This window comes from Dermacentor variabilis, chromosome 2 (assembly GCF_050947875.1).
Source record: "Dermacentor variabilis isolate Ectoservices chromosome 2, ASM5094787v1, whole genome shotgun sequence".
In the NCBI taxonomy this organism is placed as follows: Eukaryota; Metazoa; Arthropoda; class Arachnida; order Ixodida; family Ixodidae; genus Dermacentor; species Dermacentor variabilis.
This window is the reverse complement of record NC_134569.1, coordinates 271,747,627-271,764,794: the sequence shown is the minus strand read 5'-3', so window position 1 is coordinate 271,764,794 and position 17,168 is coordinate 271,747,627. Positions and strand designations below refer to the sequence as shown.

The 17,168-nt window shown below is 45.5% G+C and overlaps 1 protein-coding gene across 9 annotated transcripts in view; it reads left to right on the top strand.

The window, feature by feature from the left end:
- Positions 1-17,168, top strand: part of gwl (serine/threonine-protein kinase greatwall) — a 619,920-nt gene that overhangs the window by 119,250 nt on the left and 483,502 nt on the right. The window lies entirely within an intron of this gene.

The window sequence follows — 17,168 nt, the reverse complement described above, 5'->3', positions numbered from 1 at the left end:
GCATGCGCCACGCGCCCAAGGTATCATGCGGGAAGAAAGAAGACGGTTCGAGGCCAGTTTTACAACGCGACTGCCGGGGATTTCTTCACAACCACAGTGACTTTTAGTTGTGGGCACAGGTTCGGCCTTAATAAATATAGTTGTTTTGTTAACCTGCATTCTTCAACAACGTTACATTTCTGGTGGAGATGCGGGGTATGAGTCGAAGCCCCACGAATGAAAGTCAGCGTAGCCCCGACCACCAGTGAGTCCATCCCGTGGAACTGACACCTGTGCACCAGCGGACCAGCCGCTGTATTCGAGGTGATTCGCCCGAATTCGGCCCTCTTCTCTTCACGCCAAGGGAAACTGGACACCGCCACTATGACTAGCCAGGTAACACCGGCACAGCTGGTCGTAAGCCAACCCCGCAAGCCGCCAACATTCCGTGGTGACTCGTTCGAAGACATGGAAGACTGGTTCGAACTGTTCCAGAGAGTGGTGAGCTTTAATGAATGGAATGAGAGACAGAAGCTCCGTAACGTATATTTCGCTTTGGAGGACTTGACAAAAACGTGGTATGAAAACCACGAACCCTCTTTGTCCTCTTGGGAGCTCATGTTGATGGGCAAGTTGGTTATACATGATTACAACAAAGGCGCCAAATAACACAACGGATGAAGGAAGGCGACATGGGACAACTACATAGGCGCACTAACAACTGAGCATTTTATTTCTTGACACAGGAATAAGTAGCTGCTGACAAGAATCAAAACAACAAGAAAAACAGTGCAGTCATCTGCATCGCACCACAAAAACACAATAAAGAACAGTTTCTAAGCGCTGCTCTCAAGATAAGCCAGTCCCTTTGTCGATAGAGAAACTGAGGGTTCACTGATCATCACAAGGAATTTCAACGACAACTGCTAGCAACATGTGCCAGCATGGATCGTAAACTGAGGGTTCACTGATACAAGCATCACAAAGAATTTCGACAACTGCTAGCAACATGTGCCAGCATGGATCATAAAGGCAGAAATTGCACTTCATGCTAGGAACCAGCTCACAAACGAGAATGTGGTCATGTACATCAAGGACATGTCCCGCCTGTTAAAGGGGGCTGATCCAAACATGAGTGAAGATAAGAAGCTGCACCATCTCATGTGGGGAGTAAAGCAGGAACTCTTCACAGTTCTCGTCTGCAACCCACCATGCACGGTCGCCAAGTTCAGATAGGAAGCAACGACCATAGAAAAGACGCTGGAACAGCAGGCTCGGCAATAAAACCATGAGGCAAGCTGTGCACCTGTGCCCATGTCTTCTCTGGAGGCATGCTGAACGACCTTGAAGCCCTGCGGGAGCTCATCCGGTCACTGATCAGGGAAGAGCTCAACAAGTTGCAGACTCCTCACACTCCAGCTGTACTATCTATTGTGGACATTGTCCGGGACGAACTGAGGCAGATCATACGGGATCCAGAGCGTAAGTCACAGCCGATGCGGTGCACCCCAACGTACGCTGACGTACTCAGGCAACCCACTGTACGCAGTAATGGAGCAGTTGCGACGACCGTTCCCTACCCGCCAACAGTACGCAGTGCACCTCGCCTGCTGGAACCACCGACTGCCTACCAGCCTTCAGCACGTAGTGCACCTCGTTTTGTGGAACAAAGGCCCCGGAAAAGTGACGTCTGGCGTGACCACGAGCGCAGGCCTCTATTTTCATTGCGGAGAAGCGGGTCACCTGTATAGGTTCTGCCTGTACCGTCAAGCTGGATTAAGGGGTTTTCCCTTAAGTGCGCCATGCCCCCGAAACGTGAACGGCCAGCAGAGATCGAAGAATGCTTGTCCACCACGTGCCAAAGTGCCATTACTCCTCGCCAGCATCGACCACAGTCATTGTCGCCCATGCGCTACCGATCCCTTAACCCACGCGCGTCTTCAAGATTGCCTAGGTGTCGTTCACCAAGCCCACACCAGAAAAACTGAAGCAGGCGACCCGTGGAGGTGAGGCCGCTGATAACCAGAGTTACGAAGATCCTATAACACAGTTCCAGTGCGATGACGAGATACTTGCAGTAAACAGATGCAGGAACGAAACAGTTACATCAGATTTGCAGTTGATTATAGGCAGATGCGAGCTGAATTCCTTAGTCGACACCGGCACTGATTATTCGGTAATAAGCTTCAGGATGGTGAAGCACATGAAAAAAAGTGACGCAGTGGACTGGACCACAGATACACACGACAGGCAGTCATCTTATTACACCCCTTGGCCAATGCACTGCCACAGTGTTCACAGGAACTTAAATTGGGAATGGATTTTCTACAAGCTAACGGAACCATAATTAACCTACATAGGTCCGGTGTGTCTTTCTCGACAAAACAAGCTATAGCTGTGGAAGAATCGGAGGAGTGACGTCTTGCTGCACTGCACGTCGTTGATGATGTAACTGTGCTGTCACGCTGCAGTATAATGGTTCTTGTGGAAAGTGAAACATTTTACGACCGTGAAGGCATAGCAGATGGAAACTTAGAGCTCCTTTTCAACAAAGGTATTTGTGTGGTTCGGGGTCTTGTTCACTTAAGCAATGACCATGCAAATGTCGCACTTACGAATCTCGGAAATGAATTCCGACACATCGCACAAGGAACAGGTATTGCCTATTTCCATGAGTTCTGTGCAGCGACCGAATTACGCAGCCTAACGATGTCAACTGCTCTGCCAAGAATCTGAAGTGTCAACAGATCAATTACCGTCAACCCAAGACTTCCGAAAGCCCAAAAGAAACGGATATATGCCCTGATAAAGGATTTTTCTTACTGCTTCTCCACTTCTTCGAAAGTACCGCGCACGTCTGTTGCAAAGCACCGAATCATAACAGAGGACGCCACAAGACTGGTATGCCAGCACCTGTATCGAGTTTCACCGAAAGAAAGGGAAGTCATCAAGAAGCAAGTAGAAGAGATGCTTTCAGTTGATGTTATTCAGCCTTCCAGCACTCCATGGGCGTCTCTCGTAATGCTTGTTAAGAAAGAAGATAACACACTTCGATCCTGCATCGACTACCGTAAATCGTACAGCGTAACTAAGCGGGATGTATACCCCCTTCCACATAGCGACGATACATTAGATAGTCTCCGATGTGCAAAGTTTTTCTACTCCCTGGATCTCAAGAGTGGATATTTGCAAATAGAGGTGGATGAGTGGGACCGTTAAAAGACAGCATTCGTAACCCCTGATGGCCTCTACGAAGTTAAAGCGCTTCCATTCGGCCTCTGTTCCGCTCCTGAAGCGTTCCAGCGAATGATGGACACTGTGCCCGCAGGATTAAAATGGCAGTCGGGCTTAGTGTTCAAAAATAACGTACAGCGCGAAGAACAAGGACAGCAATAGACGACATACACAGCGCTGTTATGTCGTCTATCGCTGTCCTTGTTCTTCGCGCTGTACGTCATTTTCGATCATGAATTACCAACTAGCCCAAGCAACCACCCTAGTTCGGGCTTAGTGTATTTGGATGATGTAGTCATATCTTCTGCAACATTTGACCAAGATCAAGAGCACCTGTGACTAGTATTAGAAGCTGTTCGCGCAGCAGACTTGACAATTAAGCTGGAAGAATGTCAATTCGGCTTCGATGAACTTCGGTTTCTCAGACACTTCCTCAGTGCTGAACGCGTTCGGCCAGGTTCCGAAAAGACAGCAGCTGTTGCGAGGTTCCCGACACCCACAGATAAAAAGTGAGTCCCAGGTTCTTTGAGTTTGTGCAGATACTACAAAAGATTTGTGGAAAACTTTTCAAAGCTTGCTGAGCCCCTTGCTATACTAACAAGAGAAGATGAACCTTTCATGTGGAAAAGCAAACAAGACACCTTTGACGAGTTACGGAAACGCCTGCGAGCTTCTCCAATCCTTACCCATTTTGATGAGACGGCCGACACTGAAGTTCATACCGATGTGAGTAATGTCAGCCTCGGTGCCATACTAGCGCAGTGGAAGAACGGCCAGGAGAAATTAATAGCTCATGCCAGCCGTAAGCTCTCGAAAGCGGAGGCAAACTACTCAGCAACCGAGAAAGAGTGTCTTGCAGTCATTTGGGCAATATGTAAATTTCGACCCTACCTCTATGGTAGACCATTCAGAGCAGTCAGTGATCACCATTCGCTTTGCTGGCTGGTGAATCTCAGGGATCCATCTGGACGACTAGCAAGATAGAGCTTTAGGCTTCAAGAGTGTGATATTACTGTCATATACCGATCTGGGAGGAAACACAGCGAGTTCGACTGCTTGTCATGCGCACCAGTCGAGACAGCTGTGTCGGAAGAAGAGGATTTTCCGTTCTTTGGCATTGTTGATGCGTCACAAATCACTCAACAATGAGGTGACCCAGAATTGCTTCCACTTATACAGCGCCTAGAGGGACTCGATGTTCAATTCGCGCATATTTTCTCTAGAGGGCTATCCTCGTTCTGTCTGCAAGGAAGTGTCCTCTAGAAGAGAAACTTCGAGAACAATGAGACAAAGTTATTACTTGTCGTACTCACAGCTATGCGAGAAGAAATTTTGCATGCATGTCACTATGAACCGACATCTGGACACATGGGCGTGAGCCGTACATTCGCCAGGATTCGTCTGAAATACTACTGGCCTGAGTTATTGGCATCAGTGCAGCACTATGTCAAGACTTGTCGCGAGTTTAAAAGGCGCAAGGCTCCATCCGTAAAGCCGGCAGGCCTCCTCCAGCCAATAGAGCCACCAAAAGCCCCATTCCAACATATCGCTGTGGACCTCCTTGGACCCTTCCCAACATTATCTTTAGGGAAAAAAGTGGATAGTTGTGGCCATGGGCTATCTGACCTGTTTTGAGAAACTGATTCCCTGTACAGTGCAACGGCTGTCGAAGTTGCAAAATTCTTTGTCAGCGATATCGTACTCAGGCATGGCGCTCCCACAGTTGTTATTACCGATCGTGGAATAGCCTTTACTGCGGACCTAATGAAACGCTTGTTGCAAATGACACACTCTGATCATAGGAGAACCACGGCGTGCCACACGCGGACAAATGGTTTAACTGAACGCCTCAACAGAACACTGGCTGACATGCTTTCGATGTATGTTGACTTCGAACATAGGCTGTGGGACGAAATTTTGTCGTACATCACCTTTGCATATAATACAGCCGTTCAATAAACAACACGAGTCGCTCCGTTTGAACTTGTATTCGGTCGAGCAGTAACCACAACTTTGGATGCTATGTTGCCGTTAGATGAAGAAAACAATAACTCATCTGCCCTAGCTGATTTCTTGCAAAGAGCTGAGGAGGCATGACAGATGGCAAGGTGCCGAATACGCCGCCAACAATGCATAGACTCCAGCTGATACAACCAGCGACGTAGTGAAGCTATTATCAGCCCGGTGACAAGGTGCGGGTATGGACCCCAGTGTGACGCCATGGGCTGTCTGAAATGCTTCTCTGCCGATACTTCGGCCCTTATGAAATACTTTGTCGTATAAGCGACGTCGCTTACGAAGTGAAATCTGCTGGACACAAGAGCCCAAGATGGCGCAACTCCACGGAAGTTGTGCGTGTTGTCCGCATGAAACCCTACCATGAGAGGTCATGAAAAAATAAAGTGAGAGCCCACAGGAGTCCCTACTTCCTCTTACGCATTGGGCCGATGCGGTAAGGAGGGGGAGAGTGCCGGGACAACTTGGTCACATTCAAGTTGCACGCCCTTCATATTGGACACTGTGCACGCCGTACCGTGGTGTTGCTTATTTATTTATTTATTTTATTTATTAAATACTGCAGACACTGAATGAGAGCGCATGCGCGGCATACACCGCTTCCCATGTATAAAATTGAAGCAGTGGCACAATAAACTTAGTTGAAAGTTTGCACTAGGTGTGTCGTCTTCTCTCACGTCCGTGTGGTTTTTTTGTTGCGCAATATCATTTAAGTACTGCAGACACGTGGTCCAAGCAGGGAGGGTGGCATATGGTACATACAATGAAAATCAGATTGACAAAACAAACAGAACCATGAAATTACAAGATTAGGAAGTGGATTCAATTATACAATTCCATTTGGTTACAGTTCGAGGAAAAAAAGAAAACTTATATGTGTTTGTTCTTGCAAAGTAAGGGGCTAATGCATCATGTCTGCGGTGGCTTGTAGTTCTGGTCGATAACTGCGATAAATGTTCAGATGGGTCAAGGGATAAATTGTTGGTGTGAAGTAGTTTAAGGAATTCAAGCCTCTGTTTCTTTCTTCTAAGTTTGAGTGGTTCAAGGTTGTTAATTTCCATAAGTTCGGTGGGAAAATCACATCTGGAAAATTTGTTAAATATAAATCTGACCACTTTTCTCTGAATTCTCTCAAGACTATTGATATTAGTTTTTATGTATGGATCCCAAACTATGCAAGCATATTCCAGCTTAGGTCTAATTAGGGAGCATTAGCATAGCATTTTAATGTTAGATGGGGCTTTCTTAAGTTTGTGTCTCAGCACGCATAGTTTTCTGAAGGCTGAAGCACTAGTGTTAGTTATGTGATTGTTCCATGATAGTGTATTGTTAAAGGTCACTCCTAGGTATTTATAGCTAGTGACTTCATGAAGAGGTGATGGACCTAACTGATACGTATAAAGCAGGGGTGATTTCTTATGTGTCATTCACAATAGTACGCTTTTATCTCTGTTTAGTGTCATTGCCCAGCACCTGCACCATGCAAGAATATTATTTAAACTACAACATAAGCTAGTTTGATCATGGAGAGAAACAATATCTTTAAAGAGCACACAATCATCGGCAAATAATCGGCAACAGGCCGTGATCTTCGTGGCACTGGTAGCTGGTTGGACCCAGCTCGCCTGCTCCATGCGCACGAGGTATCACATGGGAAGAAAGAAGAAGACGGTTCGAGGCCAATTTTAAAACGTGACTGCCGGGGATTTCTTCACGATCGCAGTGACTTTTATTTGTGGGCAGAGGTTTTCCCTTAATAAATGTCGTTGTTTTGTTTACCTGTGTTCCTCAACATCGTTACAATAGGACAGCCAGACACCTCAGGTTTTCCTGTATGCTTGCAAGAATATAAGAAAAGTACTATTGGCCGCACCTGACTGCCGACATCGCCCGGTACATCATGACATGCCATTATTGCCAGTGCCGCAAAACACCACCGACAAGGCCAGTGGGTTTACTACAGCCTACTTAGCCTCCTTGCTGACCGTTCCAGCAGATTGGGATGGATTTGTTGGGACCCTTTCTAACGTCAACATCTGGAAACAAATGGATAGTAGGGGCCACTGACTACCTTACCCATTACGCCGAAACAAAAGCCCTGCCCAAAGGTAGTGCAGCGGAAGTAGCTAAATTTTTCGTCGAGAACATCCTGCTATGGACATGGTTCACCAGAAGTGCTCATTACTGACAGAGGAACTGCTTTCACAGTTGAGCTTACTCAAGCCATACTGCAGTACAGCCACACAAGTCACTGGAGGACCACTGCCTACCACCAGCAGACGAATGGCCTAACGGAACGACTGAACAAGATGCTCGCCGACATGCTAGTGATGTACGTCAATGTGCAACACAAGACATGGGATGCCGTCCTTCCATATATCACCTTTGCTTATGTCATATTTTATTGTATAAAGATGTCATCACCAAACGCACTTGTTAGAGTGCTAACATGTGTTCTATAACTCATGACTTGCTTTTGTTGCGAGGAGAGCGAGTAGCGCATTTTCCTCTCAAGGAAGAGGTGATGTGGTATCCTGTGTTGGATTCTGGTTCCAGTTTTGGGTCATTTACGTCAGGGCGCCACTCAGTGCCAAACGCTGTAAGTGGCCTGCTGCGTTTCCCCTCGCTGAAATAAAATCATTCTTTGTTTGGTCCCCGACTTGAGCAGTCCGGTTCTTTATTGCGGAGCTGTGCGCCCCGGCCGTTTTAGGCCTCATGCTGTAGGTCCTCTGTCCGGCCACCCCGTCGAAGCTACAACAGCAAATTATTTAATCTTTTTCTACGTGCCCTCGCCGTTCTACTCCTGCTCTTATCCTGCTTCGGGCATGCAAGACCGCTACGTCTACTTCCGCTCCGTCCACTTCAACTCCCCCGCCTTTGTTCTCGGTGCCCAGCATGGCGTTCGCACCCCCATGCCGCCTTTCCTTGCATTACCCGGTACTCCTTCGGTACCGTGGATCATATGGACACTTTCTTTTTGCACGTTTCTCCAGGCGACCGCATGCGAGGCACTACAAGACGACAGGAAGAAGGCTATTTTACTCAGTAACTTGAGCTCCGAGGGGCAGCGTCTTTACTACGAGCTCGCATAGCAGACGGACCTGACAGCTACTACATTCGAAGACATTCTTCGCATCTTCGACCAACACTACGAAGAAAGCACCAATCCCCTGGTGCACTGCACTGTCTTCTGGGACAGGAAGCAACGACCCGGGAAACCTTTCAGGACTTCGTCACCGTGCTACAAAGGCTAGCGCCTGCTTGTGTGTTCGGCGCTTGGCACGATGAGTCCCTTCGCGACGAAATCCTGCAAGGTGTCGTATCAGCAAGAATACGAGAAAGGCTACTCTAAGAAGGATCGTCCCTCACGCTCAAGAAAACCGTAGAAGTTGGATGAAGCGTGGAGCAAGTTGACAAGGACCTTCAAGTCTTCAGCAGCTCGTCTGTTCAGTGCATCTCGATGCAACGCCAAGATGGCGTCGACAGCCATCACCTTTCTCGCCCGGGCGCACAAGATGGCAGTCCCCACCACCCTTCTCCCTCGACCCGCTGGCTTGAAGATGGCACTCCACGGCATGAAGGACAGTCGCATTCTCCGGAGGCCAGCCAATGTGACGCCCACTCCGAACTCTGCAAAGCCAGTCGAGACATTGCAGCCCATTGCTACTGATGTGGTTCACCTCACCACATCGCATCTGATCCGGCCTGTCCGGCAAAGCATGTTACCTGCCGTGCATGCGGAAAAGTGGGACATTACGCTTTGGTTTGCCATTCGAGGAACCGAACGCAGCGACAGTCTCCTGCTCGAACGTAGCTTGTTTCCGCTACCGCTGATACGGAATCAGCCACTAGAGTGCCGTTTGAGCTTACAATTCAAGCACCAAATTTCCGTCCTGCAACAATTCATGCCGAAGTTCTCATTGCGAATACTACACTCAAGCTGCTCATGGATACAGGAGCTATGGTGTCGCTGATGAACAGCTCCCAGTACGAAGAACATTTCAAGGTTTTTCCATTATCTCCTTCTAGTCTTAAACTCAAGAATTATTCGTAGCAAGAAATTCTGCATTCAGGACATTTCTCCGTGCTCGTCAAGTACCGCAACAAGGCTGCAGTAGTGACATTTCACGTCACGAACCAAGGCACTTCTTTTCTGGGCTTAGACGCCATTCAAGCTTTGGGCATTGACATTCAAGGGTCTTCGCTCACATGTTAACAAGTGTCAGGAGTTCCAGCTGACCCAAGCGTCCAGCTTCCGTCTCTTCCACACAACATTCGAACAGAGTTCGCCCATCGGTTGTCAGGACAATTGGGACTTGTAAAGGGCTTCAACCACGACGTTTGTCTCCGAGCTTCAGTGCAACCAGTCTCAGAGAAACTGCGTCCTCTACCTCTGGTTCTCCGTGAGCTAGTCTCCGCCGAGCTGCAATGGCTGGAATCACCTGATGTCATTGAACGAGTCACTGCGTCTGAGTGGATTTCTCCGCTCGTCGTCGTTCGGAAGAAGGACAATTTCATTCGACTTTGCGTCGATCTTCGAGACCCCAACAAGGCTATCATCATCGACGCCTTTCTGCTACCGACAGCTGACAAACTGTTGCATCGACTCGCTGGTGCTACTGTCTTTAGTAAGTTGGACTTGCAGTCCGCTTATCATCAGGTTTCAACCCTCCCATGTGAATTCGGCTCTGAACGCTAAAAGTCTTCCCTTACATGTTTGTTAAGTAAATAGTGCATAAGTAGTATCCTTCAAATGGGGGGATTTCTGGCAGCATAAAGGGTGCAATGCGCACACTGTACTTACTGCTATACTGCAGATTTATCAGTGGGTCTTAGTGGTAGGAACACATTGCTTGATTTCTTAGCATCCTTGTAGAAGGGATACCATACATTTCTTGTACGTTACATTTCTTGCAGCATAAGCATGTAGTATGCACATTTTCACTACGGTAATAGTCGCCATACGAATTTGTCTTTGATGCCAAAAAGTTTTGTTATTTAGGTCCTTAGCATCCTCACAGGGGGACTATCTCAACTTCTTGTGAGTGTAAAGTGCTTTATACGCACAACCTCCAATCCATGACAGCCACAGAGCTGTCTCGAGTCAGGCTCAGGGTGAATGAGCTGCACATCAGTGCTGTCTCAGGGGGCACACAGATGTTCGCACTGTCTACTTTTTGTGCTCTATAAACTCTTTTTCATGTGTGATCTGTGTGTACAAGTGTGCATCTCATCGTCTTCCCAAGGCGGGTACGGAAACTCTTCAGAATGGTAATGCAATCATGTTTATTTTCTGTCTTCTTTGTGCATTTCTCTTAAAATGGGGAAGCCAAAGATGTCATTTTCTATTGTATAAAGATGTCATTACCAAACAGTGTTACAGTGCTAACATGTCTTCTTCTGTAACTAATGACTTGCTTTTGTTTCGAGGAGAGCGATTAGCACATTTTCCTCCCAAGGGAGAGGTGATGTGGTATCCTGTGTTGGATTCCGGTTTTGGTTTTGGGTCATTTACATTCACGCGCCACTCAGCATCAAACGCTGCAAGTTGCCTGCTACATTTCCCCTGGCTGAAATAAAATCATTGTCTGTCTGGTTCCCAACCTGAGCAGTCCGGCTCTTTACTGTGGCGCTGCGCGCCCCGGCCGTTTTAGGCCTCATGCTGTGGGTCCTCCTTCCGGCCACACCGGTGAACCTACAACACATGGCAGTGCAACGAACAATACAGATCATGCCGTTCAAGCTGGTTTATGGAAGGAACCCAACAACGACTATTAACACCAGGCTGCCGCACGTCACCGACGAAGGAAATGCCGATGTCGCCACCTACTTCTAGTGTGCCGAAGAAGCCCGACAGCTAGCCTGCCTGCACATCAAGAACCAGCAGAGCACCAACAGCTGGCACTACAATCTTGGATGATGCTACGTGGAACCAGCTGAACCAATACCAACTACGTAGAACCAATACCACCCCGGTGACAGAGTTAAAGGGCTGGTATTGTGTTGCCGGGCAGCACGTCGACAGGACTTGGTGGCATCCCAATTATGTTAATAAAGACACTGGGCCCAAAATCTAAGCAAGCAGTAAGAGAGGTAGTGAGCAAAACGATAATGCACGGTTAAGCCCGCGATAGGGTGAGACTAAGCAGGATGAACATGATATACAGGGTGTTCAAAATTAAGCTTCGTGGTTTTTTTTTAATTTAGGCACTGGGAGGCATGCGAGGACCACCTGTGCAGATAACTTATGTGCCCAGGGGGACACAAAGTGAGATAATTATCACTGTCAGCAGCCCAGTGAACTAAAACTGAATAATTACATTATTGTTGAATGCAGTAACTGGGTATGTTCGTATTTAAAAGTTAGAGGCAATCGTGTTTCTACACATCATCAGTTGGAAGAATTCTTCTAGCATGTATGTGCTTTGAGATATCTGACTCCAAATTTTATTTGTTGTTTGCATGATTACGCATGCAAGAGAATTAGGATCGGTGCAAAGCTCCTCCCTAATGTGATGCAGCTGTTACGTGCGGTGTTTAGTCTGACAATGGGACGGAGGCAATGGCAAAGATAATTGTCCCCCTTCCCTTCTTGGCTGGCAAAATAAAAAATTGAAGAACCCAGAACCGCTGTCGTAACACGCGACCACGCTGCCTGTAATGATGGTGGCAGCTGCCATGCCGAGATAATGGCGTGAGCAGAGAAGCTGGAGGTCAGTGCGCATGTGTAATGGTGACTAGATGAGCGGGCATGCTCTTTGCCGGGGCTATGCAAATAAAGTGACTGCTAATTTCCAAGTACTGTAAGTTTTATTTAAATCAAGAGCAATGACAGCACGGCACATTACACTGTTATATCTTGATTTCGCCAGCCAAGAGGGGAAGGGGAACAGTTGCCATCTTTACCCATCCCTCTGCCCTGTGGTCAGACTAAATGCCATATGTAACAGCCACGTCACATCAGGGAGGAGCTTTGCACTGATCCTAACTCTCTCGCATGCGTAGTCATGCGAACGACAATTCAAATTTGCAATCAGATATCTCGGAGCACAGCCATGCTGGAATTCTTCTAAGTGAAACTGCATAGAAACATGACTGCCTGTAAATTTTGATTACAAAAACACACTTACTGCAGTCAAATTTTATTTCATTTTATTTATTTCGGCATTACAGTACATTACAGCATGTACAAAAATGCTGGGGGCACCGACTAAAAGCCAGAAGCTTGACGGGGTCTGTACCCAATAGTTGCACTTTGAGAGAGGGGCAACAGGAAATGTTCATATGCGACAAGCTTACAATGCCAAAACTATACGTTTGAAAAATAAAACTAAAAGTGTTGAAATTAGCATGAATACGGAAATACTTTACTTTTATGCATGACATCAAAATTTATCAAAACTTGGAGAAACTTTCCAGGACAAAATCAAAACTTAACAGCAGCAGCATTACAGAAAACAATGCTGGTTTAAAAGAGTAGGCAATGTATATGCAATCATTTGTTGGCCATAGTTAGTACGGGCCTGTGGCGTAAACCAAATAGTGATTTTGTGTGTGTCATAAACATGCATTCTTTCAGTCAAATTAGCAAGTTCTTTCAAGCACAGATTGTATGTTTTAATGCCTTGTTTGTAGCGTGTCATTAGTAAAGCATCGTACAAGTCTACAACAGGTATTACGTTTAGGTTTTTACAGATGAGCCCTGTATGTGCGTTATACGGAGCATTGACAATCGGACAGCCTTTTTCTGTAATCTAGAAAGCCTCGGAATGTCAGAAATTGGGGTGGTTCCCCAGACAAGGTAGCAATAGCACAGTTTTGAAAGAAGTGAATTATACAACAGTTTTACTTTCTCAGGCAAAAAAAAAAAAAAATGTGTGCGTGATAATATTCCAACCGAGCAAGAAAGGCTGGAACGAAACAATAAGACTGCGAATCCCAGGACATGTTTTCATTAAAGAGCACACCAATACATTTCGCAGCAGGAACCACCTAAATTTTTGATGTACCAAGAAAAAGTGCTAAATTAAAGTTGACTTCCTTGTTTTTAGCTCTAAATAAAGTCGCTTTTGTTTTTGACGTATATATAGTTGGCGAGTTCAAAATCCAGGTATGCAGTTTCGCAGGTACGTTATTTGCTCTGGTTTGAATTTCCAATAAATCTGACCCTAAAGAAAATAAGCTAGTATCGTCAGCATAAACTATAAATTGGGTATTTTTATCTATTCTTACTATGCCATTAATATATACATTAAAAAGTAGAGGCCCTAGGATGCTTCCCTGCAGTACTCCGCTGTTTAGGGATCGAAAGCTTGATTTATAGTTGTTCAGTTGTATCTGCTGCTGGTGATCACTCAAGTAGCTTTGCATAAGTGTGTAAAATGCCCCACGGAATCCGTAATGCCCTAGCTTTTCTAAAAGTGTGATATGATTAATCCGATCGAAGGCTTTGGAATAGTCTATAAATATTCCAACTATGTAATGTTGACGGTCGAAACCATCTAATATGATTTCTTTTTGAGGAAGTAACGTGGATTCCATGGAACATTTTTTACTAAAACAAAATTGAAACGGCGTTATGGTGTTATGGCGACTCAAAAAGCTATTCATTCTTATGTGAATCAACTTTTCAATAGCTTTGGAAAAAATGGGCCGTATGGAAATAGGCCTGTAGTTTGATACAATATTTTTGTCACTGCCTTGAAAAATAACGATGACTTTAGCAACTTGTAGCTGTCTCGGGAAATCGCCAGAATAAAATATTAGATTGATCTCATGTGTTAGGGCTGGGGCAATGATGTCAAGCACGTACTCGACCGGTTGAATTTGTTGATCATCAGGGTCGGCGCAGTAGCTATTTTTGAGGGACGAGAACACTGCTACAACTTTTGGCTGGGGGACGGGAAACAAATATGCAAATTCCCATGTTTTCGAAGGCATAAATTCCATGCAGGAAGTATTATGCACACTGCTTGCGACAGAGGCAAAAAATTTTTTAAAAAGGTCGGCTAGCTTACGGCCAGTGTAAGTATCGTTATCTAATTTGATCTCAGTGGGACCAGTGTTTTCTTTAGAATAACCTTCTAAGAAAGAATTTAGCCTTTTCCAGACAAGTTCCGGATTTCTGGATACTTCGTGATTAAACAAGTTATAAAAGTATAATTCTTTCTTTCTGCGCAAAAGGCTATTTGTTTTATTCCGGTCTTTCTTCAACGCTTGTAAATCGGAGGCACTTTTTGTCCGAAGGAACTTTTAAAACAGTGCATTTATATAGATGATAGCTTTCAAGCATTCCGAAGTAAGCCACGGCTTTCTTGCCTTACGGGGATGGGTTTTTTTTATGTAAGTTCTCAGTTGCTTGTACATGAGGAATGTTTGCACATAATGGAGGAAGCGAACCAGAAAATTTTCTTGCAAATATTTGGACAACAGCAGGGAAGCAAGCCAAGAAATATCGATTAAGAAAAAGGTAAGAAACAGAAAGTGGTCTGTGGAAAATAGGGGTGCAAATGAAATCGGCACTGGGTACAGAACTTTCAAGCAGAAAATTACCAAAGAAAATATATACGGTAATTCTAGGGGAAGCTCCTTGTTATTTGAAGCCAAGATAGGAGTATTGCGAACTAAGACGTACCGAATCAAGTACCAAGGGATAGACACATTATGTGGTGCATGTGGAGAGGAGGAAACGGCAAAATATACTTTTCTGTAAACGGCTTCACCCTACAGTTCAGAGCAAAGGGGCAGACTTTTTCAAAGCATTGGGGTTTAGGGGCAGTGGAGGAAAAATAGACCTTAAGCAGGGTAGAAATAACCAAACGGAGGTGGTCTGATTGGTGGCTAAAATCAAGGCAAGAGTGAAATTTCGGCTTCCACCAAGTACAAAATATATTATTAGTCATGGCTAGGTGGCATGTGCCTCTGCCTAATTGAAAGGGTTCAACCGTATCCATCCCTCTGTTTGTGTTTAGGTTTTGACCCCGATACGTCGATAAAGATTCGGTGAGAAACTATTGCAAGATTATCCGACGCATTGGCGCACTGGACTATGAGGTTGTGCCAGATGGTATTTGAATTTTTTGATTCAGAAAGGGGGTGGTTTATGTGATCCCCTTCCCTTGCGGTAAAGCATATGTGGGGCAGTCCAGCAGGTGTGTTAATGATTGACTTCGGGAACACAACGCATCATTAAAATCCACAAGCTATACTCGTCTAGCCATACACTGCAGAAACTACAGCAACGGTGGGTGTAAGCCACAGTTTAGTGACACACACTATTTTTAAACACAAAGATCAAGCAACTCCTGAAATAGTTGAGGCATACCATATTAGGAAAAGGGGTAGTGATTGCATCAGTCAAATAATGATTACGCTGCAAGATAAGAGTGTGTATCTAGGTAGACAACAATCACTATAAAATTTTGAGGGGTCTGAAGTCCTGGCGCTGGTGTCATGAGTGTTTCACCTTGCTTTGCTGCACATGCGTGAGAATACTGTAACATCTTTATAAATGTATTTCTGTCCATTAATAAATTCAGTTGTGAGTTAAATGCTGTCCTGTCTACATCCCTATTTCCCTACATCCCTATTTGTGTCCCCATCTTATGTGCACTCCATTCAAATTTCAAACATGAGCATCAACCAACTGGCCCAGCTCGCCATCTTGATGCTTTTCCACCTCAACTCATATGCCTAGTGATGGGGGCTAATCTCTGCATCATGATGAGACGTCATGTTGTCTACTTCTGTTGTCTTGGAACGTGCGCACAAAATCTCTCGAACCTCTCCTCTAGCTGCCTGACTGTCGATCCACAGTGAGAACTGCCCAAGTAGCGTGCATTGCAAACATTTTTACGGATGAGTGGATGCGTAAATGTGAGTAGCCTGCACAGTGCAGCCACCTGGTGACACAGATCAACCAGCCAAATACAGAGCTGATATTGGTGTAACCAAGTGCAAAATATTTGAAACATTTAAAAAGACCTGTTCACAATTGCACTGTTGCCGAAAATTCACACTAGCAGCAAAGTAGAATACACTTGGTTACTTCTGTATTAGCTCTGTGTGTCTGGTTGAGCTCTGTGCCACCAAGTGGCTGCACCCTGTAGGCTGTTCACGTTTGTGCCTCCCCCACTCTGGCAAAATGCCCAGTCCACCTGCATTTACTGAAAAACTATGACATGCTAAAACTCTCTATTGTAATAATCCTCAGGCCTAAAGTGATGGCCACAAACACGCAGATCCTGATGCTCGCATGTTACCTCGCAGAGGGACACAATGTTGCAGCTTGACATGTCGCCGATCACTAGATTTGCATAATCCTCGTAAAAAGAAACCTTGAGAGCAACACTGGCCGCGTAGCTCGCGTTAGCACAGACCCTGTTGTAACACAAGCGGATGACACTTGCAGTGTGCCGGAAGTGCTTGAGTGTAATGATAAATGGTCTTTGTGTATTCTCTTTTTGTTACTTTTTCTTTATAAAAAAAACTTAACTGATATTCCAGCTCTTACAAACAACATTTGTTCACCATAACGTTGGAAAAATTGTCACGCAACATGGGTAGCCAATCGAACAGCTTGCCCGACTGATGTCACATGCAGCCACTATGTAGATGTCGACGTGGTGGCTGAAAATTCAGGGGAGCAGTGCTGCTACAATCAGCAGGGATGCATATTTTAAAATCTTATAACAAGTTAGACACTTCACGTGAAGTGCTTAAATGTGTCACCTAATGATCAGAAAGACCTAATGGCCTGGTACATTTGTACAGAATCGTCAAAATCATTTTAGGGTCACTTTAAGATTGCAGGTTTGACGCTGGGTGCAGTGGCTATGTTTTCATGGTGGTGAATTGCAAGAATGCTTGTGTGCTTACATTTAGGTGCACATTAAAGAACCCCATGTGGTCAAAATTGATCTAAGGTCCCCCACTGGGGC